The sequence below is a fragment of the Neovison vison genome, chromosome 5, assembly GCF_020171115.1.
Source record: "Neovison vison isolate M4711 chromosome 5, ASM_NN_V1, whole genome shotgun sequence".
Lineage (NCBI taxonomy): Eukaryota > Metazoa > Chordata > Mammalia > Carnivora > Mustelidae > Neogale > Neogale vison.
In genome coordinates, this window is record NC_058095.1 from 9,752,050 (window position 1) to 9,778,870 (window position 26,821).

Genomic DNA, 26,821 nt, shown 5'->3' on the forward strand with positions numbered 1-26,821 from the left:
ATATAAAGTTCAAAAATGGAACAAACTAATCTCCAAAGACTGAAGTCAAAATAATGGTTACTTTCTCTTGGTGAGAGAGGGGGCCTGAGGGAGGATGCTGGGGTATTGATAAAGGCCATGTTATGTTGATTTTGGTGTTTACACAGTCTGTTCACTTTGTACAATTCTGTGTACAAGCTGTGATTTAAAATCTCTGCATTTTATTTTTGTATGTTGTAATTCGATCCTAAGGATTTACTACAAAAGGAGCTAGAAAAAGTGAGTTTTACCTATATATCACAGACTCAGTGTGTAATGAAGTAGAATTCATGGGCTCAGCCCTCATTCTGACATTAACAGAAGTGACTCAGATTCACCTGACTCAAATCAGCTCAAGAATAGATGCATATAAAAGGAATCACTTGAATGATTATAAAAATGTTACCTGACAGCGAGCAACGACATGGTAACTTTCCTTCTTTGTGCCCTTTTCCCATAAATGCAGCCTAAAGATGTCAAATAAGAGCCTATTTAGTTTGGAATACATGAAATTAATAGTCCTTTAATAAATGGGAAGAGTTAAGAGGATTTGGCAAAATCTTAAAAGGACTGAGTAATTTTCTGAAACACGTGAGTGTGTGTGTGAGACAGAGAGACTGAGACATTGTTCAACAGATTTTTCCTGGTGACAAATATTAATCAAAGACAAGTACAAGTATATGAATATGTAGTTTGAATTATCTGCAATACAGATCTTATGGAGCACAAGAAATCCAAGTATTCTTAAACAAATGCAGAAGAAACTGATGGCATATAACATTAGTAGGACACTTCATATTTTTTTCTCTCTTTTTTTCCCTACAAAATTCGGCAGCTGTGTGAGGTCTCCATCATTCTTTTTTTTTTCCCAATTTATTTATTTTCAGAAAAACATTATTCATTATTTTTTCACCACACCCAGTGCTCCATGCAAGCCGTGCCCTCTGTAATACCCACCACCTGGTACCCCACCTCCCACCCCCCCACCACTTCAAACCCCTCAAATGTATTTACTGGGGGTCTAACCAATAAAAGTTCACTCATTTCAAAATGCCACTTAATGATTTCAGTTTGCTTTTACAATAAAATGCTTTTTTTTTCTTAGTCAAGACAAATATCAAATTGATTTTACCATACTTCTTAACACCTGGCTTTTAAAAAACAAACAAACAAACTAGTTTTAAAGTAATGAAGAGAACATTCTAGGAGATCCAGTTTTCTGGCACTTCCAATTTCAAAATTTCATCTTAATTAGAAAACAATAAAGTCTCATTCTCTCTTCTCTTTATGCCCAGTTAAAAGCTAAGTAATGGGTTTTAAATGAGCCTAATTAGTTGCAAACCTTTTACTGTTCTTACAAAGTCCTTATCCCAATTTAGCTAACAAATACATGTTTAATACTTTTCCATTTATCTGTAAGTAAAAAGAACATTTCTTGTCTTTTGGAATGCCGTCCACCCTTCTAGCTTTCAAATAGCATTTATGGGTTCCATGGAAACCCAGGGAAACTCAAAAGGCAAATATAGCTTTGAAGGTAGACTACTTCTTGTTCTTCATAATATACCCTACAGTTTTGTGGCAGATGTGTGATGTGAGATGTGAACTCCGCTCTATCAGAAATTCATGAAAATTCAGAAAGAGGTACAAAAAGGAGGAGTTTACAACTTGCTCGTTGTAATAGTATTAGCTAGCATTTATATATCCCTTACGCTGCCTTTCTTTCTAAACATTCCACATATATTCACATATTTACTCATCACAATTACTGAATGAGAAAGGTATATTCTATAAGTGGAAAAAATGGAGTCATAGCTAAGTAATTTGTCCAAGATGTAGAGCGAGAATCAGCAAAGTTTGGAATTTGAAACTACGATCAGATTCCAGACATCATCAGATACAATTGCATCATGTGAAGAAGTGGAGAAGGTGGGGGAGGGGGGTGCCTGGGTGACTCAGATGGTTAAGCATCTACTTTTGGTTTGGGTTGTGATCTTCAGGACCTGGGATCAAGCCCCACATTGGGCTCCAAGCTCAGCAGGGAGTCTGCTTCTCCCTCCCCTCTGCCTCTACCCTCTCTGTCTCTCTCTCAAATGAATAAATAGAATCTTCAAAAAAAAAAAATAGAAGTGGAGAAGGGGATTTCCATGCAATGGAAATCAAAGGAAAACAAGAACAGCTCCGTTTGGATCAGATGAAAACAGACTTTATGCCAATAATACATACATACATATCTTACTTAAAACCATATATACACACACAAGTACATACACACATACATGTGTGTATATATATGTATATATATGTGTGTATGTGTATGTATGTGTGTATATAGAATATATAAAATTATCCTTCTACAAATCATCATTCTTCTGGTGACATTGTCCCCCACCCCAACTGCTGAGTGGTTTTTGGACTGTGCCTTGACCCTTCCAGTTAGCCAAGCCCTCTTCCCTCTGCTCTCTACACTTTCTGTGGAAGGACTCAAAATAGCTGCAGATCCTGGGGTTCCTCTCAGTTTTTAGTTAATGTGCTGGACACGTGGACAGTGCTGTGGGTGGGGATGTAGGGAGACGAGTCCTTTGTTCGTGGGAAGAACTTTCTATTCTTCAGGTTCACCAGCAATCCTTTTTCCCTCAGCCAAGCTTCTGTGATCACGGACAGCCACGGTGCAGAAATCCAGCCACCACCATCTACCCACAGGAGCTAAGTCGGGGGCGGGGAGTCGGGTAGCCAGTGACCAAGGTGGATGCTTAGCTGACCTTCTCTCTCCCCCTTTTCTTTCTTTCTTTCTTTCTTTCTTTCTTTCTTTCTTTCTTTCTTTCTTTCAAGATTTTATTTATTTATTTGACAGAAAGAGACAGGAAGAGAGGGAACACAAGAAGAGGGAGTACAAGAGGGAGAATCAGGCTTCCCGCTGAGCAGGGAGCCCCATGCGGGTTTCGATCCCAGGACGCTGGGATCATGACCTGAGCTGAAGGAAGACACTTAAGGACTGAGCCACCCAGGCGCCCCATGTACCCTCTTTAGATACTGGGCCTTCCCTCTGCATCTTTTCCCTCTCAAGTTCATCCTGCTCTGTGGGTTTCCTTCTCCAAACTTCTTTACCCTGGAGAATTTAATGTTCCAGAGATTCCTCACAAATCTTTCCTTCCTTATTTCAAAATGTGTAGCCCATACTCTGTCTTCCATTTGAAACCAAAACAACACCCCTTTCTATATTTAACATATGTTATGCAAATAGAACTCTGTGTAATGAATCACATTATCTCCCTCAGCTACCTTCCTTTTATATCTCAGAACATCTGACTTGCCACTTACATTCCCTTCTCCTTCCCACCCTGCGCTCTTGGAAACGGACTGGTGTTTTCTGCTACTACTAATAACTTCTAAACGATACATGGTAGTTGTCTTGTGACTAAACACAAAAAGGGCTTTTAGCATCGAGAATCATGATAACATATACCTTCGTGACACATATCTTAAACATATTTTCTTGCATTCTCATTCATTTGTCTACATGTGTCTTAAATACATTGCACAGTTTCTGAGGACAGAAACGATGCCTTCTAGGGTTTGTTTTGTTTTGGTTTGTTTGTTTGCTTACTTTTAAATCGTTTCCTATTTTTTTTTCCTATGCCTTATAGGTCTTAGACATATGAATCTCTCCGCAAATCTTACCTGCTTTACTGGTAGCTTTTTTTTTTTTTTTTTTTTTTTAATCTTTGGGAGCCAATAGTATCCCAATACCTTAAAAACAAAATCCCCCCAGACACATTTTGTTAGTAGATGCCAGGAAAAGAAAAATTACATAAAATATGTGTAAAATGGTTAGAGTGGATTCTTGTTTTAATGTCAATGACAGTTGGTTGAGTTTTATTTTAAACAGTATTTTAGATATTTGTTATCAAGACCTAATTTTGTTCTGGGAAAGTCTGGGCTCTGCCTGTCTCCCTTTTCCATGTGCTTAATCAAATACCAAAAGGCAAATAACATGCTGTGGAAATTATTTTTCTTTTACTTTTACTATGACAAGTAAATGGAAAAAACAAGACAATTGAAAATAAATATCTGACTATAAATATATATTCCAGTGTTAAGAATTTCGAATATAGATTTATTAGTTACCTCTATGATCTAGACATTCTGTTCTTCTTCTTCTTATATTACACATATGTGTGAATACATATATATGCATATATATATGTAATTTACCTATTTTTTGATTCATAGTTAGAGAGTATAAGATGTGGAGGCTTTAAGACATTTTTTTTCCTTGAAAAATCAAAGACTCATGTAATCCTAAAAATTTGTCAAAAGTTAGAAGGGTGTTTGGTAGAGGTAATTTAAGATGTAGAATGTTAAGAGACAAGTTCTTTTTCTTTTTTTAATCAAATCTGTAAGTTTTACTTGGCATTCTCATAGCCTTGACTCCTGAAATAAAAAGAAAGCAGTAGTATCTTATTGATGGTATGTTATTTCTCATTTATTTCTTGGATAACATGTATATAAAATAGTATGTTGAGTCAGTTATATTAAGGAAAATTTAGCCTCACAAGCCTTCCAAAAAGAAGTTTATTCATTGGATTTAGTATGGCAGAGAAGTGTATTTGAAGGTAGAGATCAGAAAGGAACATAGTTCAGAGAGAAGCCTGGCTATTCTCACAAAATTCACATCTCTAGGACTAATCCATCATCTCCAAGTAAAAAGTACAGACAATAATAAACAAGAAGGCTTGATAGCTATCCCCAAGTCCAAGTTTCTATTACCTGATTGAAAGGGAGTGGGCAGTATTCTTTCTCCAGATTATAAAGGAAGAAAAGATTATTATGCTCATGATCTGAATTTTTTAAGCAGAAGCTGGATGAAGAGGAGGCATTAAAAATAGTTTTTCAATTTTTTTAAAATTTAAATTTATCTTGGCATGGAACAAGATAATTTATTACTATATTGCTATTTCTTTTAAGTAACTATATTCAGATTCAGAATGCATAGGAGGAGTGCCTTGTGTTGAAAGTTTTATTAATGCAAAAGATCAGGGGTTCCTGGGTGGCTCAGTGGGTTAAGGCCTCTGCCTTCAGCTCGGGTCATGGTCCCAGGGTCCTGGGATTGAGCCCCATGTTGGGCTCTCTGCTCAGCCGGGAGCGTCCTTCCTCCTCTCTCTCTGCCTGCCTCTCTGTCTACCTGTGATCTCTGTCTGTCAAATAAATAGATAAAATCTTAAGAAAAAAAAAAGATTGTCAAAACAAGAGATAACATTTTTTTTTAAGAGAGAGAGAGCGTGTGCATGCATGTGCACACAGAAGTAGGGGTGGGAAGGGTGGCAGGGGAGGGAGAGAGTGAGAATCTTAAACAGGTTCCATGCCCACTGGAGAGCCTGATGCAGAGCTTGATCTCATGACCCTGAGATCATGATCTGAGCTGAAATCAAGAGTCAGAGGCTTAACTGACAGAGCCACTCAGTTTCCCCAAAACACGAGATGATTTGATTGTAGCATCAAATAGATAACGTTACAGTAAAATAAATCCATGAATAATGAAAGAAAATAGATCAAAAGCAGTAAGAAGGAATAAATCCAATAAAACTTTAGGGATCCTCATTTACAAGGCACTTATTAATTGCTCTATGTTTATTTATTTCATAAATGTTCTCTGAAATTATATCAACGATCCTGGATTATAAAGGTATATTTGTTTTGCTGTGTCACCAATTATGGCCAACACTGGTGGCTTGAAGTAACAACTTCCTGTTATTTCATAGTTTCTGTCCGTCAAGAATCCTGGTACGGCTTAGTTGTGTGTCTCTCAGGCAGAATCTCTCATAAAGTTGCAGTCAAGATGCATCCAGGTTTGCAGGTCACCTCAAGCCCTGATTAAAGGAGGACCCACTTCCAAGCTCGCTCACATGGGCTTCCCAAAACATTTCCGCTGGCTTTCCCAGACAGAGCAAAAGAGGGTAAATGCCGAGAAGGAAGCTGCAGTCATTTTATAACCTAATCTCAGAAGCAACATCCCATCTCATCACTTTTGCGGTAATGTAGTGCATTAACCTGATATGAATCTCCAGGTCCAGGGAGGTGAGGTGACTACAAAAGGACAAGGTCAAGAGGAGTCAGGGGTCATTAGAGAAAAACCAACAAAACCAGACAGAGTGTAATAAAATGTCATAATGTCAAGTATAAACGAAAATCCAAAAATTCCTTATATATATATATATAATTTATATATATAATATATATTTATTTTAAGTAACCATATATAATTTATATATATAATATATATTTATTTTAAGTAACCATATTATATATATATATATAAGGAATTTTTGGATTTTCATCATATATAATATATGTCATATATATATAATATATAATATGACATATATATATGTATATATATATACACACACACATACAGAGAGAGAGAGAGAGAAACAATGATTTAACACCAGAAATTACATTAGAAACAGTGGATGGGGGACACCTGGGTGGCTCAGTAGGTTAAGTATCTGCCTTGGGCTTGGGTCATGATCCCAAGGTCATGAGATTGAGTCCTGTGTCAGGCTCCTTGCTCATCAGAGAGCCTGCTTCTCCCTCTGCCTGTTTTGCCTGCCACTCCCTCTTCTTGCGCGCTCTCTCTCACTGACAAATAAATAAATAAAATCTTAAAAAAAAAAAAAAAGAAACAGTGGATGAGAAAATGTTTTTAATGCAATTAGGACAAAAAGCTCTACTCATGATCATTATGGACATATATATATACATGCTACCTACACACACATGAAGCACATAAGTACCTAAAATCCAGATGAACAAATCATTTAGATGTGAGAAAATAAAAATATTTACACATTTAAAAATTTGCATTTATATAGCTCAAATGATATTTTATGGTCATTTTTTATGGAAATGAGAGACAAAAAGTGTGTCTAATACTTTAAATATATATTTCCATACTAGAAATTTGTATTCAGGAGCAATATTTGTCAGCTTGTTTGAGAATCTTTCTGAATTTTAATGTGTTTGAGATCTCAACACCTGATGTTGATACATCGAATTTTATATAGTATCACAAATAAAATAATTGGTACATGAAATCTGAGAAATATTTCAATCCCTAAAGTTTATGTCAGTACTTATACAGAGAGAAAGCCTCCATGTGAAGTTCTTCCAAAACCTGTAATTTGATTAAGGATTTTTTTAGAATGGAACAATAACAACAAAAAGAAGGGTTTTGTGAGCACCTGTTAAATCCCTTCTATGTGCTTAGCACTATGACCTCAAGAGACACACTTTTATGGTTGCCAGAGTTAGTGAACATTCGGAATGAGACGTGGCTGTGGAGATTAACACCTGTTTATCTACCCATAGATGGTTCCTTGTACTCATCACTAGTACTGCCCACTAAAGTACGCAACAAACTCATGCCTTAGGTCACTGTTTGTTTGGAGTGTCATCATGGCAATACTAAATTCTCACCAGAGGAAGGTGAAACAGAGAGTAAGAGAGGGAGAGAGAGAAGAGGTGGAGGGAGAGAAGCAAGAGAGAAAGGGAGGGAAAGAGAAAGATAGGCCATGTAAATTTGGTAAGGTTTATTGACTCTTCTTTTTCTTTAAATTTTGGTTATATTGTTTCATTCAAATCCCCAGCGACATTCATAGCCAACTTGTCCTCTAGTCGTATTTTAAACTGAGGGATGCCTTGGTGGCTCATTCAGTTAAGTGTTCAAATCTTGATTTCCGCTCAGGTCATGGTCCCAGGGTCCTAAGGTTGAGCCCCACACTGAGCTCCATGCTCAGCATGGCGTCTGTTTGAGATTCTCTCTCTCCCTTTTCCTCTGCCCTTCCCCCAGCTCATGCTCTATAAATAAATACATACATACATATATATTTTAAAAAAATAATTGAATAAATATTCATGAAAACCAATGGAGAGCTCTGATTTGAAAACTCTCTCTGCGTCACTATTGTGTATGACACCCAGGTACTAAACTGGGTAGGAACTTTTGATGGCATCCACAGTAAATATTATATATGTTGGTATCTTTGCCCTTGTTCTTCCAGATTTAACCTTTTTTTATGAGAAACAACAGAAGGAAGAAGAATTACCACCAGCATAGGTGCACATTAAAGCATTCACTAACTGTAATCCCAGATTCAAGGTCTACATACTGACTCTAACTTCATCTCAGATTGTCTTTTTCCTCCTTCCTCCGCCCACATCGACACTGATGTGTAAGCACACATTTGGTTGTTGCTGGTAAAATATTGACAATATTAGATGGAAAGTGAGGGAGAATTTTGAGATTCAAGGAAGTTTCTACCCATTGCCAGGTGTCTCCTTGAGTAGAGTTCCTGATGGTTCTTGATGTATACTGGCTAGCAACCATCCTATGGGCCCTCATCTGAAATATAAGATGATGGGCAAAAGGGACTCCTGGGTGGCTCAGTCAATTAAGTGTCTGCCTTTGGCTCAGGTCATGATCCCAGGATCCTGGGATCGAGCCCCTTGTTAGGCTTCCTGTTGCACAGGGAGCCTGCTTCTCCCTCTGCCTCTGCCTGCTTCTCCCCTTGCCTCTGCCTGCTCTGACCCCGCTTCTGCTCTCTCTGTCAAATAAATACATAATCTTTAAAAAGAAATGTTAAAAAAAAATGCTGGCCAATGGTGCCACTATGACGTGTTTGTCCATTTGTCCCTTTTTGGGGCCATAAAGCTTTTGCGGGTACACTGCGTTTGTAAAGGGAGCAGAAACACAACAATGTGTCACCCTTAACCATGTGGATTGATTGACTGGTTGATGTTTTCTTCCATTTTTCAATAAGCAATTAGGCTATTTGGGAATTCAGAGTTAAGTAATGAATGACATTTACTGGATAATCTTGGCCTCATGAGAGAAAAAAATATATATCAACCAATATTTAGTATATGGTTATTCTGAACACCAAGAAAAAACAGTACTAGAACTAATGAATATAAATAAGGACAGCATACAAGATAAAAATGAAAGTGTATCTAGGCTCATGGGAGCTATAGGGGAATGTGGAATGGATTCCCTCCATGGGGAAAGATGGGGAAAGATGGATGCTCTGAATAGAAAATCTTCCAAACTATTCTAAAGAGGACACAGTGTTTGCCTGGTTCTTAGACATGGGAAGATTTTCAACAAAAGACGTAGCATATGCAAAGGCTGAAGGTTCGTGATGTGTTTGAAGAAGTTCAGACAGGCTAGTTCATCTTTCATCGAGAGGACCAAATAGAGACTGCTTGGAGATGAGGTTCAAGAGACCGTCAGGAACTGAATGATGAAGATATTGTGGTATCCTAAATTGTGTGGTCTCCCTCTGAAGACGGGCAACCGTGGAAGGATTCAGAGCAATGGCGTTTGCCGCTTTGAATTTGGAACCATCGCAAGGACCAGCATTATCCCAGAAGTACTCTATTTCTCTTCACCATTCCTCAAGGAACAAGAATAAAGTGCATGGTTATAGTGACCAAAAAGTCATCTGTGAACAGACTTACCAAGGCCACACGTGTTTATGGAGTCAGCAGGACAATCAGATCTCTCTGATCCCCACATCCTTGGTCTTTTTACTAGACCATGGTGCCTCCCCAGTGTGATCTTTTCATACAAACTTGAACTCTTATGGTGTTTATTATATTCTACATGGAGCTATTTGAAACTTATCCTTTAAAAAAAAAAAGATTTATTTATTTATTTGACAGACAAAGATCACAAGTAGGCAGAGAGGCAGGCAGAGAGCGGGGGGGGGGTGAGGGTGGGGAGCAGGCTCCCTGCTGAGCAGAGAGCCCGATGCAGGGCTCCATCCCAGGACCCCGAGATCATGACCTGAGCTGAAGGCAGAGGCTTAACCTACTGAGCCACCCAGGTGCCCCTTGAAAGTTATTCTGACGCTGCACATTTTTGGGGAAGGGGCTATGTGTTGCTCATCTTTTTAAATTACTTCCATGCTCAGTACATTCCTTTATATTAATAGGTGTTTGACATACACCTTTTAAATACCCACATAAATAAATAAATTTTAAAAATAAATATAAATGCTCCCTGCTCAACCCTCTCCTTCTTCCCCTCCCCCTTTGCGTTCTCCCAATGTCTCGCAAACAAATACTTAAAATCTTTAAGAAAATAAAAAATAAACAAAAATGCTAATACCATGAGTGGAACTAACTCAGCCATCTATCATTTATATTAGTAAATGTCTTATTGGGTAAGAAGGGATAGGTTTAAAAACCTTGTATTGGTTAAAGGATCACTAATAAACCCTTCCCTGCTTTGGGGGCAGTGTGCTGATTTGTCACGAGGTATGGGTGCTTCAGTGGTCCAAGTATAGGATGTTCAAGAATAAATCCTCTATTTAAATGCATTTAATTCTTTATCAGTTGCCTAAATTCCAGATAATGGAGCAATTTCTTTTGGCCAAATTTATCACCAAGGTAATTATTGTCAGGTGTCTTGAGGAGATAATGTAAATTAGCATTGTAGCGGATTATTCAACGTTCAGAAAGATACACTTAGTTTTAACTTGCCATTTCTTTTAGTGCAACAAAGTGTGACAATATTTGTAAAAGTTCTTATATAAGCCTAACCATGAAAGCATACTTCTCTTCAACTTATACTTTAAATTTCATATTTATTTTTGATGACAAGGACTCACAAATATTCATGTATTTATTCTTCTAACCACTACTTATTGGGTGATTATTCTGTGCTAGGCTCTGTGCCAATATCCCTTGCTTTATGGAGCTTACAGAATGGAGGAAACGCCCATCTAGTGAGTGGGAGGGACTTGGATAAGAGGGTCAGAAAATTAGAAACTTATATGCAATAAGCATGAATAAGCTTCAACAGGAAGCATGGCCTTCTATGTGCACTTCCTTGGCTATTTAGAAAGAAGATGGTATCAAAAATCAGCAAGCTCCCCTCTACTCCGGTAAGGATGTTTGGAACATTTTGAAAATGAAGAGTGTATCATAAAAACCAACCATTGAAGATGGTGGGGTATCGCAGCCTCCAAGACCCACTGACATGAATCGAAGTCACTTAAATATGGGAACAGAGACCACCAACATGCCAGCAGCCAATAAGAAAAAGCACACAACCACATCTTGCAAAATGAGGGGCCAAAGAAAGCAATAGAAGTGTTTGACACTTCTTACCATAGCTTCCTAAATTCCAGACCCAGTAGAGAGGAAACACCGACATGTTTCATTTAGCATTTTGGTTCAGAGAAAGGAGACAAAATGAGAGCAAGAGAAAGGTGCGAATGGGCAGCCTAGAGGAAATATAAGAGAAATGTTCTAAGTAGATTCACCCTATCTTTTATCACTAGCCTGCAGCAGTGGCCGGAAAGGCTGTCGCGACTTACCATGTCGTTATGGAACTGTCCTGCCCGGGGACAATGAATCACAGCTGAAAAGAACGGAATGCAGTCTGGACTGTTTGCAATGGGTCTTGTCACAGGATGTTCAGGCTTCAGAATAAAGACTAGAACCAGTGTCCCTGAGCAAATACTCAAGCAGTTTCAGAGGCTCTCCCTCTACACCTACCCCCATGTCCTTAGAAAACAGAATGAAAGTAAAACAAAACAAAACAAAATCTAACCCAACATCCTGTTGTAAATGTACTGCAGAATGGACAAAGCAGTAGAGTGTAAGGATGCTTGACATCCTTAATACAAAGCATCCAACAAATGCAGCAGAAGAAGCTATTTTGGATATCTTTTTTAAGCAATCGTCTCTGAAACCAAGGAGAAAATGAACTCTAAGATAAGAATGACACATTTTATTCTATGTATTAAGAAAAGAAAAAAAAAATATATATATATAAGGTAACTAGCATTCAAATGTATTGTGGTTAAGTTTTAGAACATCCTTGGCAAAGAGAGAATAGTTTAGGATTTAACACAAATAGAGCCAGCCATCCACAAGATCAGTATCTTGAGCTTTTGATGATCCCACAACTTTCAACACCAGAGGTCATTAGATTACGGTCTTCAAATTCAAAAGAGAATAAGGTATGACTAAGAGTATTCTAACCAGGTGAAGTGTCATTTATAAAGAAGGAAAGTGAAATAGTCACCCTTTCAAATGTGATGTTTATATCCACCCAACCAAGAGATCAAGATAAAGAATTTAATCTTTAATTTCTAATCTAAACTGGATGGCTTAGTGGGTTCAGGAATTGACTCCTGATTTTGGCTCAAGTCATAATCTCAGGGTTGTGAGAGTAGGATTCTATGCTAGAAGTGGAGCCTGCTTAAGATTCTCTCTCTCGGGGCGCCTGGGTGGCTCAGTGGGTTAAGCCGCTGCCTTCGGCTCAGGTCATGATCTCAGGGTCCTGGGATCGAGTCCCGCATCGGGCTCTCTGCTTAGCAGGGAGCCTGCTTCCTCCTCTCTCTCTCTGCCTGCCTCTCTGCCTACTTGTGATCTCTCTCTGTCAAATAAGTAAATAAAATCTTTAAAAAAAAAAAAAGATTCTCTCTCTCCCTCTGCACAGCCCCACCAAAAGATAAAGAAATTAGAAGCAAAGAAAAATTGGGTGAAAAGTCTACTGGTAAGCACTAATTCCATTTAACTATAGAACTTAGGCCAAAACCTGAAGCATAATGGTTAAGTAATAAAGGTAACATGAAAAAAAAACCTAATGAATTAAAATTATTACAAGTATTGGAATGAGAGGTCAGGCAAACAGTACAAGTTGTCTCCTTTTCTTCTGGAAGGAAACCAATTGGTAATCCTCAGAAATAGACAGAGATAAAGCTATAGATAAACATTTAGCATCATAGTGGGCAGAATTCTCAGGTGGTCCCAAATATTCCTTCCCCAAAGTATAGAATCCTCTCTTCCTGAGTGTGGGTATAATGGGGTTTCACTCCTGCAACGAGGTTATGTATATGGAAAAAGGGAAGGGATATTGCAGCTGTCATTTTCTCTGCTGAGATATTTATATCTGTTCTCTGTCTTCTTCACACTGCTAAAAGTAAAATTACACGTATTGTTATAGTTGTTAGTAGTGGGTAGAGTGATCCACAAATTTGGACCAAAATCAAATACCATTTTTAAAGGCTGTATCTTTTCTGTGTCATGTGATATCTAAGCATCAAATATACTACGAGAAGAGTAAGATTTGATTGATACGTTCTTTAGTTTGTCTTGACCTGGAGACAAGTATGGGTGTGAGGATCCTAGGGCCTTCTGGAAGCGATGTCGCTGAGTTTCTAATTCTGACTTCCTAAATTTTTTTTTAGGTAGGGGAGCCTGACGGGGTGGCCCTGTTTGAGAGAGCTGCTGGTGGAGGAAAAAAAATAACACGGTTTAATGAGGAGCTCACAGGAGGGAGGGATTCAGAGCTGGTTCTCCAAGACTGACCCCAAAGTTGAAGCTTTGCTGGCTAGTCTTGGCATAGTGGATGGCTGTGTTTGGAAGCATTGGTTTCAACAGTTTATAGCTGAGCCTGGAAGCTCCTCTGAAGCCTTCCATTCTGGCTAACAGAGTGACAAGGAAAACAGAAGGATGAACATTAACATATGAACTGAAGACTGTCATTTTGGAAAACTGTGTGAGCCTTATTACTATTCTCACAAGGTTATACATCAGCAAGGGCAAGGCTGGGTTATCAACTAAAGCAAAATCACCACAAATAGGTTTGACTTTGCAGATCTTTCTCTTTGGTCTTCATTCGTGATTTGGAATTAGGAATAACTCCTTTCAGATAAAGTCTTAAAGTTCTCAAACACATTGAGTTGACAGAAACCCTGTAGAAACAGAGAGAGAGAATGATTTATACAGACATATGTGTATACGCAGTCTCATTTTTAAATTTATTATTTTTGCATTGAAGTACAGTTGATGCCCAATGTTCCATTAGTTTCAGGTGTGCAACATAGTGATTGAACAATTTTTTTACATTAAGCTATGCTCACCATGGTAAATGTAGTCACCATACAATGTTATCACAATATTATTGGCTATATTCTCCATGCTGTACTTTTCACCCCTGTGACTTATTTATTTCATAACTAGAAAGTTTTTTTTAACCTCTGAACCTCCTTAAATAATAGGGGGGAACTCGAAGGGGGCAAGTCTAAACTTTCTACCAAGTAGGAAGTTCCACTGAGCAACAAAGTATTAAACAGTATTTGTACCTTAAGCTGACAAATTAGTTCCTACTGGTTACTTTAAAGATGCCAAAACAACTATCACTCTGGTTAGCTCAAATCTGTACCACTTTCCCTTTAAGGTTTTCCACCATCCTGCCTTCTCTATACATCTACAAGTTCTTTTAACCTTCAATTTCCCTTTCAGGAACTGTATTTGCTAATTCCTTTGCAAGTAAGCCACTGCTAACAGCTCCAGTATCCTTGCCAATCTTTCTTGATATTTTAAGCTTTAGCAACACAGAATTTCTTACATTTCTTTGAAAGCATTTGACTTATCTGGGTGCAATTTCTTGGGCTGTCCACCGCGCCAAGAGAACCAGGAGTAATCTCCCCTTTACTGTGAGGCTGGACAGCTCCCAGCATGTTCTCTGATGCATTCAAGATAGACCCTCCGTTAGGTGTGTCCGGAATTGATTGCCCCTTCCCATCAAGGCTAGATTTGATGCCTTTTTTCTGCTAATTACTCCCAAGTGCATAAGATCTCTACCACTGCATGGGATCATGTTTTATCCATGTTTGCATCTTATACATAGAAAACGCTTAAGCTTACCACTGGCTGAATGAACAAATAAATAAATGACTCACGGTGTTAACTTTTCTGGGTAAATTATTTCACTGCCTCTATACCTGTCATACAGCTTGCTTACTGTGTCACTGACAGAAATATGCATTCAAAATATTGCCGGTGCTATATTTTTTGGAAGCATATTTCATATGTAATTACATTCAGCTTCAACAGGAAGAAAATCAAGAACAGATTGAATTGGAGGAAAATTAAAAACAAATTAAACAACTCTGTGATTTTTGACTATTGGAATATGTGGAATGAAACCACATAAGTCACTTTGTTTGTTAAAGACACCCACTTTTTAATTTCCATCCATTTTCCACTTAGGGTGATTCTATTTGACCATGACACTCAGTATGTTATTTTATAAATTGCAGAATCACGGGGGCAGCCACTAGCTTGATAAATGCATTGTCACATAATTGAGGTTGTCTGCACTTTGGTGATAATGGTAGTTATTAACTCCTCCAAAAATGCCAGAAGTGTTGTAAAAAAGCAAATGTACATGCATTATAATTTTAGATATTTATGATTTTATTTTCTCAGTTTTATAAGGATAATAAGAAGAACCATCCTATCATGTTGCAAGATCTGTATGCAAGAAATGCGTGCATGATTCCAAGATTCAGCAACCATAATCTTTAGAATTGCTTCTCTAATCATTTTTGAAATATTAGACAAATAGCTCTCTGGCCAAAGTAACCATATAGCTACCATGGCAATTTTAACTCTTGTTAGGGAGGGAGGAAAACAACCCTGTTCTAGGAGGAAGCAAAGCCCAGGCAAATTGAATCAGGTTTAGGGTATCTTTAATTCTGAAAGAAAAGTAAACCATAGTCATCTGTCTAAGACTTCAACCAACAATATTATCTTTCTGGAGATGGATGGTCAATAACTTTGCAATCCTGAAGAATTACTTAAAGCTCACTAGGTGGTATTACTGTGGGTTACAGAAGGCTGTAGGGAAGCATGAGTTCATAAAAGAAAGGAAGAACTACCTCTTTATGCTACAAAATTGTTAAGAATTACAATTTCATTACTGTCAAAGAATATGACAGCTAAAAAATATGTAACAGTCTCAGATGAGTCTTCATGGGGTATATTTCAATTAACACAAATATTTTATTTGTATCACTATTGATAGCATCATATTGTTGGAGTCTTAAAAATTTGATTTCTCAAAAAGTGACTCATAGAAACTCTGGTCCAGAATTGCCTGGCACTTGGTTAAAATGGAGAGTCACAGAACTTGTCCCAGATCTACAGAGTAAGAATCTCTGGAATTGATCAGGAATGTGATCTTTAATAAACTCTGTCTGCACACTGAAGCTTAAGAATTCTCTTAGAACGAATGGAAAAGAGAGCTTTTGGTCTTACCTTAACACCCACAAGCACATACGAATACATATACATATATCACATCTCATCTATGTTATTATAATGTCCTTCAAATAATTCATTTTTAGATAGATCAGAATGCCTAGATTTGAACGGTGGCTTTGCTACTCAATAACACAATTTAAGGTAACATAACTTGATGTAGTGGAAAAAAAGAACTTGGCTGGCATCAATTCAATTTCTCACATAATGTGTGTAACTGTACATATTTGTATCAAAAAAATAGACAGCTTCTATAGTCAACAAGATCAGACACAAATCTTTAATATCCATTCAGCACCCACCACAGTTGGCATGCCTACCTATTTACAAGCTTATCTCCTTTGTTTCAACCATATCAAGCTATTTTCTATTTCATGAACATGCCATGGTATTTCAAGTTCTTCTTTTTCTTAAAATGTCTGCGAATGTATTTTGGATTCTCATTCACACTGTATGGTTCCACTCATATTTCCCCTCTTGAGGCTTTCTCTAATACTCCTGGTAAGTATTAGTAGCACACTATTCTTCTTTCAAGGCATTTTGTTTTTATAGCTATAATATGACATGTATGGCATTATGATTGAGAGACCATATATGTTTCCAATCTCCAGTAGACTATGTATTCCTAGAAGTCAGGAAATACACACACACACACACACACACACACACACTTATATACCTATATTAGTTCTTGGTATGAGAACATGTTGTCACCAGTGAGCCTCCCATTAGAGTCTCATTCACTATTGATGAAACTGAGTTGGAAATCACTTTTAGTAAGCTGTATCATTGAAATATGTTATTTTACAGCAAACCTTTGCAAACAGAGGGTTGAATGTGTTATGAAATCTAAGACAAATAAAATTACCTTGTTTACCGTAAATCGAAGAGACCACTGAAATAGCCCTGAAGGAAAAACTTAGACTTGTTTTGTGAAGTTAGATTTTGTAGGTCTGAACTAAATGTTTTTCTTCTTTATGGAGTAAAACTCAGAGAGTTTAGAGCAACTTAGAGCAGTTTTAGAGCAGAAATGGTATCATATCACACTTAAAATAGATGCCAGACACAGAGGTCTAAATATCTTCCTTCTTATTCCCTGCCATATACTCTTGCCCACCAGTTTCTTTTTAAATTTATCTGCTAAAACTAAGATGTGTTGTGTAAGGGAAAAGGAGACATGGGAACATCGTCTCTTAGAGTCTTATCTTTGCCAACTCTCATGCTCTGACTTGCCATTTTGTTCAAATTGATTTTATAATATCTGTCTTGGATATTGTAATAACAATGCGTTATTCTGATACAGAAGGCTGCATTTGATGCACGTTAGATTGCGTGAAAACTTTGGAGTGAAAAATCATTGGGAAGATGGCACTGTTCTTTGCATTTTCTCTTGGAGACAGGTACATGTCTGTGGAAAAGATGCAAAATATGAATATTACAATTTCTACAGTAAACTTCAAGAGCATCAGGATCCATTCCATTCTTCAAAGGTCAAGGTGAGTTGTCATGGAGAATAAAGATTGATTAAAGCAGTAAGACATTCGGAAGAGTTTATGCATGGCCAGTAAGGAAACTTCCCTTTGGGGAAAAGAAAAATAGAGAAACATCTTCTTCTAAGCCATTGGGGAGGCCATTAAAAGTGATGGATCTTTAATTTTTTTCATCCTCTTCTTAAACATGCGGGACAGCAGTTGGGTTTTTAACAACAGCCCAGCCATTTGTACGTGTTTGTCCAAAAAAGTGTGAAAGTTTTCAACATGTTTGTTATCAGGACCAAGGTCCATCACTAAAATCTCAGAGATCCTTGTTTTTCCCCATCATGTCACTTAGTAGGACTTAAATATTTCATCACAGGAAATGAGTTCAGAAAGAATATTACAATGTTCTGCTTTTCATCCCTTCTTATAAATTAAACCTGAAGTGTTAACTGTGTTAATCAATTACCAAGAGAGGGCACACTTGGTACTAGTTTGAGTCATAGGATGTAGATGGTGGGTAGTGCTTCAAACCTTAACAAAACTAAAATAACATCAGTGTAGATGGGCAAATCAGAAAATGCACACCCCTTTTTAAGTGAGAAAATTGTTATTTGCTTAATAAGATGAGTAGTTCCTTCCTTTCATATAAAATTATCTTGGTAATGCTACCCAGTAAAATGCTGCTAGGTTGATGATGGCTCCATCGAAGGTCTCTGTTTCTCCACGGACTAGACGCACTCCCTATCTTCTAAATGCCAGTTACTTAGATTTCTATTAATTGAGTGATATTTCCCAGAAATCTGATATTTAATCAAATGTGCATTCATTAATGCCCACAGACATCCAAGAAAAGTGTTTCCATTAAAGGGAAATCTGCTGTGTTTATCTTTTCACAGATGAGTCTACAATATATTTTTTCCTGCTCACATTTGAACTATGTGAGGATACCTGTGTGAGCACAGGATGAGAATAGATGAAAGGTAGCACCTGTGGAAGCAATTAATTCACCCTACAATATTCAGTCGGTCATTGGGGCATAAGGACAGTTTTGAAACAGGATTATGGTGTCTTTGACTTAATGGTATTTACTGCAGGGTCTGAATTGCTGCCTTAGAAAATATTTCCTCTGTAAAGTGTAATAAATCATATCTATCAATCTCTCTCTTTTTTACCATTCATGCTTGTACACTCTTTAAGTAGACAAAGTGCCTTCATGTGGAAAAGTGAAAGATCTCAGAAAAAAAATACGTATTGGACTTCACCAGCTAATTTCACTGGGTTTGTCAGTTTCTTAATTTATTGACTTGGATTCTTATTAAAACATAGACTGCAAAGATGGGCTCAGTGGTGATTAATGAGATGGGAATCACAAATGCCCTTTGTCTGTTTCTTCCCACACCATTTCAAGCCCAGGCCCTCTGAACATGTTTTCTACTTCAGCGCCCTAGAGAGCTTAACCAGGGTAAGGTGCTAATAGGTTTTCAATTATTCTTCCTCTGATTCTTAACGTGGGAGTTTTCAGCAGTGGAAAGTTAGAGATGAAGTGGAAGCAGCCAATTATTGTCATGTGTTGATGGGGCCCAAGTTAGCATCAACTTATGCATGCACACACACATACACACTGACTTATGCATGCACACACACACACACACACACACACACTGACTTATGCATGCACACACACACCCACACACACACACTGATATGCTGATACAAGAGAATTATCGCAACACAGAAAGCAACTTAGTTTTATTTAAAGATAGTTTATTAGTCTTTACCACTGAGTTTTTTTTTTTTCTCGAACCTGTCTCCAAATGATCATAAATCAATTATCTGAAGGGGTCTCGAAAGCATATTAATTAATGATGTATTCTTAACATCTTTATTTTTTTTTAATGGGAAAAATCAGACTTAGAAAATTGAAGTAAGTTGTCCTTACATGGTCAGCATAAAAAAGATCTTAAATCAAGATCTCCTGAATGTTTCCATTTTTCCAAGGGCTCTGTCATCATTCAAACCATTTTCAGAATTCTTCTTCTGGATTAGTCTCTAGAGCCACTTTAGAAGACAAACAAGAATTCTGGTTTCATAGGTATGATCTATAGGCTGCTTTGTTTTGTTCTTCTGCCACAATTGCACTTCTTAACTTTATCCCCTCCTTAGTCATTAAACTTGGCTGTCCTGTGACCTCCTTGGAGGCAAGTATCTTATTATATTCCCATGGTATTTAGCAAAATATTGTTCCATTATTGAATTGATTATATGTTTATTGATAAAATATATGCAAAACATATGTAATTTTTTACACATGATCATAACTAAAATCATGGACTGAAATAGTCTTGACTAAACTATTTTGAAGTTTCCTCTTGCCAAAACCTTGAAATTAAATCTCTATATATTTGTCTTTAGGATATTGTTACTATTATTGTTGTTATTCATAGTTTAATTTTGAGACTCTAAAAACAGCCCATGCTAATGGTATGCTAATCCAACTGTCTAAACAATTAAAAATGTTAATGATTGGATCAGAATAATATTTTTCTATTATTGTTATTTCATGCCTGAAATATTCAGTGCTTGGGTTTGTGTTTCTATAAATGGCACGAAAAAGGAGTCTTTATAGCAGATCCTAAAAATGACTGTGTGGATTTCAAAGAATGTTTTCCAATGGAAAGAAAGCGTAAATCTTTTATGTAGTTGAGTGCTAGAACAGCTTATAGATCAATGTCAACAGGTGAAGCCAAGACAAATGGTCCTAATCTGTGCCTTTGTAAATATGTTAACCACGAGGAGACAATTTTTCCAATGAATCAAGAAAATGAATATGAACTTTTTGTTCAACCATTCAGAGTCCCAGCATGTAAGCCAGAAAGCCCAGGGGGATCTTCTATGGTATATTTGAAAAGTCTAGGTTATATATTTTTGCCTGGAACTACTTAGAAAGAACGACGATAGCCATTTTTAGAAAAGCACTGTGGTTCCTTGGGCCAGTGTCAAGGTAACCCTTTCCAAAATACTACGACCAGGAAGATTTGCACGTCTCAAAGATATTTGAAGTTGATGGAGTCTGTGGTTACTTAGCGATCAGCTGCTTTTATTGGATTAAGTAGAATTGGGGGTTAAGATCTGGACACTGATTGTGAATGTTCTGAACTCACTATTTCCCTCCACATGATCTAATGGGCCATGATTTCTGAACCTCCCCAGCCCAGTAACTCTTCCTTGGGAGGTATGTTGTTCAGGCTTTTAAAACTGTTACCTGCTCTTATATATTATTCTCTGGAAGTTGATTCACAAGAACAAGATATACTGACAATATTACTGTCTATTATTAAGCAGGAAAACATAAGTGATATAGAATATGTCAAGCCATTACTAAAATGTCAGTAAGTCTCAGTCATTAGTATCATACTTAATATATGACCTTGAAATCTTTTGCTTAGCCCTTGATCAAGCTTTTGGACAAGTTTATGTTCAAATAAACTTTTGGACAAGTTTATGGTCAAAACATACCTCTACTGAATATTTAGGTCTATTTATTTTTTTAAGGATTTATTTATTTATTTATCAGAGAGACAGAGAGAGAGCAGAAGCAGGGGGAGCAGTAGGCAGAGGGAGAACAGAAGGAGAAGCAGGCTCCCTGCTGAGCAAGGACTCGGATGTGGGAATCCATCCCTGGACCCTGGGATCATGACCTGAGCTGAAGGCAGAGGCTCCATCGACGGAGCCACCCAGGTGCCCCTTTTATTTTTGTGTGCTTAGTTTTTGTTTTTGGTTTTTGTTTGTTTGTTTGTTTGTTTTTGTTTTTTGTTTTTGTTTGTGTGTGTGTGTGTGTGTGTGTTTTGTTTTTGTTTTTGTTTTTTTTTTTAAGATTTTATTTATTTATTTGACAGAGAGATCACAAGCAGGCATAGAGACAGGCAGAGAGAGAGAGGAGGAAGCAGGTTCCCTGCTGAGCAGAGAGCCCGATGCGGGTCTCGATCCCAGGACGCTGGGATTATGACCTGAGCCAAAGGCAGCGGCTTAATCCACTGAGCCACCCAGGCGCCCTGTTTTTTTTTGCTTGTTTGTTTTATTTTCTTTGTTTGGTGGTGGGAGGCCAGGGCAGGATCATTTGTCTTCTTGAACTATTTGAATTCAAGCTTCTCCTTAAGCTGCATTTCAGCAGGTGATTCTTCAGATACAGAATGCAGAATTTTTCTTTTGTCATGCCTAACTTGTAAATACAGACCAAGCAATTCAACTTTTTAAAATTATTTACCATCTTTATTTTACAAAGTACTACATAGGCTTTACTATAGAGATTCATGACATCTTCCAAGTGAATGGCATTTTTTGTGTATTTTCTTACGGATTCCTCTATAATACAACATAAGTTATATAGTACACTTTTATGGCATGTAAGTGCTGGGTGAATAGAAAGGGATAATGAAAAACATGAGCCAAGAGAATGAAGAGAATTCCCTACAATGAAGTTCTTCAAGTCAGTAGCAGATTTTCAGAATGCTGGATAACATTCTCCCGAGCAGAGATTTACCATATGAGAAACTGAGACGGCCACTTGTTTTCAAGACACAGGGAAATGTTTTGGTTCTATTAAAATCAGAGCAAAAAAGTATTCAAGACATCCTCCTCTTTGATTTCCCTACATGCCTTCGAAAGTCTTTTCTGGTTGTCTTTCTCATGAATTTGTTATTGAACGCCTTCTCTGGGGTAAGCTGGATTATTGAGAAAGGTTTTCTCCCTATAGCAGAGGATGCAGAACAGTTAGAGCAAATAGGAACGCTGATCCCCACAAGCAGAAAAATAAATGAAACACATTTCAGGGAGTTCAAGACAAGAGGTCTTGGGGCTGTCTGTCAGAAATCACTTTCAGCCGATAGAAACAGAACACTGAAAAACAGTGGCTTATATAAATAAGAGTTTATTTTTTCCCTCAAATAGAAGTCTAGAAGAGGCTACCCAGAGATGGTCTAACAAGCATGTAATACCATTATAAATTCAGCATCCTTGGGGCTCCTGTGTGGCTCAGTGGGTTAAGCCTCTGCTTTGGTTCAGGTCATGATCTCAGGGTCCTGGGTTTGAGCCCCACATCGGGCTCTCTGCTCAGTGGGGAGCCTACTTCCCTCTCTCTCTGCCTGCCTCTCTGTGTACTTGTGACCTCTCTCTCCGTCAAATAAATACATAAAATTGTTAAAAAATTTAAAAATAAATAAATAAATAAAAATTCAGTGTCCTTCTAGTTCCTGTTGTATCATTTTTGTCTTTTCAAACTGGCGTCTGCACCCCCAAAAGGGAAGAGCAACAAGAAAAAGAAAGAAGAATTTGTTATGGAGTCAGTCCTATTATGGAGCTTGCTGGAAGCCTCATTCAAAGGAGGAATTTTTCTTCCATCGCTAACGCTTAATCTCATGGCCCCCTCCAACCGTGAGTGAGTCTGGGAAATGTAGTTTTTAAGGTAGGTCGTCATCATCTCCAACAAAATGAAGGAATGCTAATAAAAATGTCAGAGGGAAATGGTAGAGAATGTGTCTCTTACGCATTACCTGTCTTTAATATTTCCATGAACATGAGAGCTACTGGGGAATCTGCTTAGCGACCTACTTAGTCCTATGCAGCCCTACAGCTGACCTGCTGCTGAGTACTGGCCTTCGTAAGAGGGTGAAAACATTAGCTTTTCTTTCTTTTTTGTTTTGTTTTGTTTTAGATTTTACTTATTTACTTATTTGAGAGAGAGAGAGAGAGAGAAAGAGAAAGAGAATGGGGGGAGGGGCAGAGGAGGGAGGGAGAGGGACAAGTTGACTTGTCTTGAGCAAGGAGCCCACTAAGGGGCTGGATCTCAGAACCTCAAGGTCACCACCTGACTTGAAACCAGGAGTTGGATGCTTAACTTACTGAGCCACCCAGGCACCCCCCAAACATTCTTCTTCTAAATTACTCTAACCTACTTCTTCTAAATTACTTCTACTTCTTCGAAATTACTCTAACCTACTTCTCATTTCACAAACACTTGATTCACAAAATAAAAAAACAAAAGTCACAAGCACTAGAAGATTATTTCATAATATGTTGTTCAACTTTTCCAATATCTTTAATTCTGCCCCCAATTTACTCACTGAATTGTCAACTCTATAGGACGACATTTTTTTTTCCATTAAAAAATATGCAGGGGTTGGGGCGCCTGGGTGGCTCAGTGGGTTAAGCCGCTGCCTTCGGCTCAGGTCATGATCTCAGGGTCCTGGGATCGAGTCCCGCATCGGGCTCTCTGCTCAGCAGGGAGCCTGCTTCCCTCTCTCTCTCTCTTTGCCTGTCTCTCCATCTATTTGTGATTTCTCTCTGTCAAATAAATGAATAAAATGTTTTAAAAAAATATGCAGGGGAGTAAATCAACCAATAGATTTTTCTCAGTGACAAATAGAAAAAGGAAACTGCTTGTCTTTCATGAACCTATTTTGCCTACATACTACAAATGTCCACAGTTCAATAATTTTGAGTTACGATTTGTTCAACCCTCTGGAATCACAAAGTCCAGCCAGTCAAATTCCACACCCAAAATACATATCTCATTTAGGGAGTCACAGTCTCCTTTTCTCATGATTCCAGATTAGATTTGATTTGTTTGCTACTTGAAGAGGCAGAAAATCCCATTGAGGGATGTTTCATGATTGAAAATTCTTCCTATATTATAACCAACTGTTGCTCTATTACTTGTAATCTCTCCCCTGGCTTCTATTCTTATACTGGAAGTTTGACTGAACTAACGGACATACTTCCTTGATATGAGATCACATAAAAATAATTTACCTTGTCCAAGGAAGGGCTATAGCCTTTAATATCTGTATTGTTTATAGATAACAGAAGGATTGTGTGAATCCTGCATAAAGTTTTATCTTCTCCTCTGCTGGCCTTAAAAAAAAACCAGAAGTTGTTTTTTCTTGTGGTCAAGTTTCTCGAAACAACATTAAAAGTAACTTCATTATTTGTAATGTCTCAGGCCAGAAATACAGTGGAAAAAATCATAATGAAAATCTATGTGAGTATTTTCACTTAATAAAAACATCCTCACATCCACTGTCTCAATATTTCAGGCCTACCTACTTCATGACATTTATGAAGTGTAAATTTTTCCCTTTATCTGACCTTTTCGACTTAAGATTCCTCTCCATAATGGAAAATATGTCTCAAGAAAGTAGAGGAGTCAAGCTACTTGGCTTTCCTCAACCACCGTATCTCATGACTATCAACAACTTCACATGAGCTGTAAATTTGGAAACAAGTTGGGGTGCCTGGGTGGTTCAGTGGGTTAAAGCCTCTGCTTTCGGCTCAGGTCATGATCCCAGAGTCTTGGGATCGAGCCCCACATAGGGCTCTCTGCTCAGCAGGGAGCCTGCTTCCCCCTCTCTCTCTGCCTGCCTCTCTGCCTACTTGTGATCTCTCTCTGTCAAATAAATAAATAAAATCTTAAAAAAAAATTTGGTAACAAGTTCATTCATGTATTACCTATGTATTTAAGGAAATGTCTTATTTTTTCCAATGATGGTCACTTTTGCTAAATAAAACGACGACAAAAATAGTCCCTCCAGAGTCTCTGAATTCTGTTTTTCTGTGACACAGTGTCCTAACATCCCCTGATGGAACCCACCCTCTTTTACTAAGTGAACCACAGTCGCTTAGGTAATCTTCTTAAAGTTCTGAATACTAGAACAGATGGTCTGGGCAAGTACGAATTTCAGCTGCCCATTCCGTAACAACTGTACTGCTTTAAATGATTAGGGGAATCACGGCAGCCAGGAAATGTTTATTGTTTTGGAAAGAGGGTGGGTCAGGATGGGATTTCACTTTCACTCTTTCCTAGAGGAAAATATTCATCCAACAGATCTTCTGTGACCTCTCAGACCTGCCGTCTCCATTTGCCAACTGTTAAGGCATCTGATGGTTAAGGCAACTGGGAAGGGTAGCAAGACGAAAAACAGACTCCCAGCCAAGCAAATGCCAATTATAGTTTGTTTTAAGTTTGTTAGAAAAGATGGCGGAAGGCCAACAGCGTGGTGGATGGACAGGGGTTGCTTAAAGGGCACATAGCAAAGGCTACAGCCTGTGGAATTCCAAAAAGACATGATTGGCATGGTGACAGATGGAAGGGGGGGGTGACCAGGCTCTTTCAAAGATGACTTCTACTCTGTGCCAATCAAACTATTCTTTCACGTTTAGTTCAAAGTCCTTGTGTATGATGGGAATTTCGAGACAAAGAGAATGATTTATTCAAAGTTTTAACATGATTAACATGATTTTAATCAGGAGAGTCACCACATACTGGTGACTGGCCTCTTTGTTAACAGCAATCCAAACCCATTTGGAGAAGACAAAGAAAAGGGGGTTTTTCTTCAGTGTGACCAATTCTCCTGATCACAGTGTAGTTGGGGTACAGGGGTGTAGGAGCGATCACCTCGGAGGATCCCAAACAGGTGAGGTCTGGTACGCCTCACTGACAAAATCCAAGGGCAGAGAAATGAGTAGTGGTGAAACAGGAAAGGAATTTATTTCAGTGAGGCCAATGCTGGTAGGAAGACAACAGACTTAACATCTCAAAAAAACGGCCTCCAAAGTGCTGATAATAGAAGAACGTGAGGGCAAAGTTGAGTGGGTACATGCCTGTGGGCAGTGAAGGTCAAATCCATCATTGTCTTGGAGTCAGTCATGGGGTAGGGGTTCTTGCTGGCTCGGGGCAGTCCTTATGCTGAAGGGGATAGCTCATTTGCCTTCAAGGTCTTCCAACTGAGCCTAGAGACAAGCTGGAAAGAAGAACCCAACTAGAAAGCTTGAGTTCAAAATGGAGACAACCAAAGCCCTCTTCCAAGAATTAAATCAAATTACTTCTTACTCCCACATGTTGTATCTGGTTACACAAGTAATTAAATTTAGGTAGTAAAGACCCAAGTTTCTTACCTGGGTAATCAAAACCCTTTCTTCACTAAAGCAAATGTCGGTTTATTTGGAGAGAAGAAAAAAAAAATAGCTTTTCCTTTATCCTTCTAGTTTCTTGGCTGAGACCCCTTTACAATAAACTAGAGCTTAACGGGGGAAAAACAGATGGTTAATGACATGTATACCTCCTGTATTAAAAAAAATAAATAACTAAATAACTCAAGAAGTGGCCGAAACCAAGCCATCACTTGAAATAACCATCTCCAGGTAAAGAC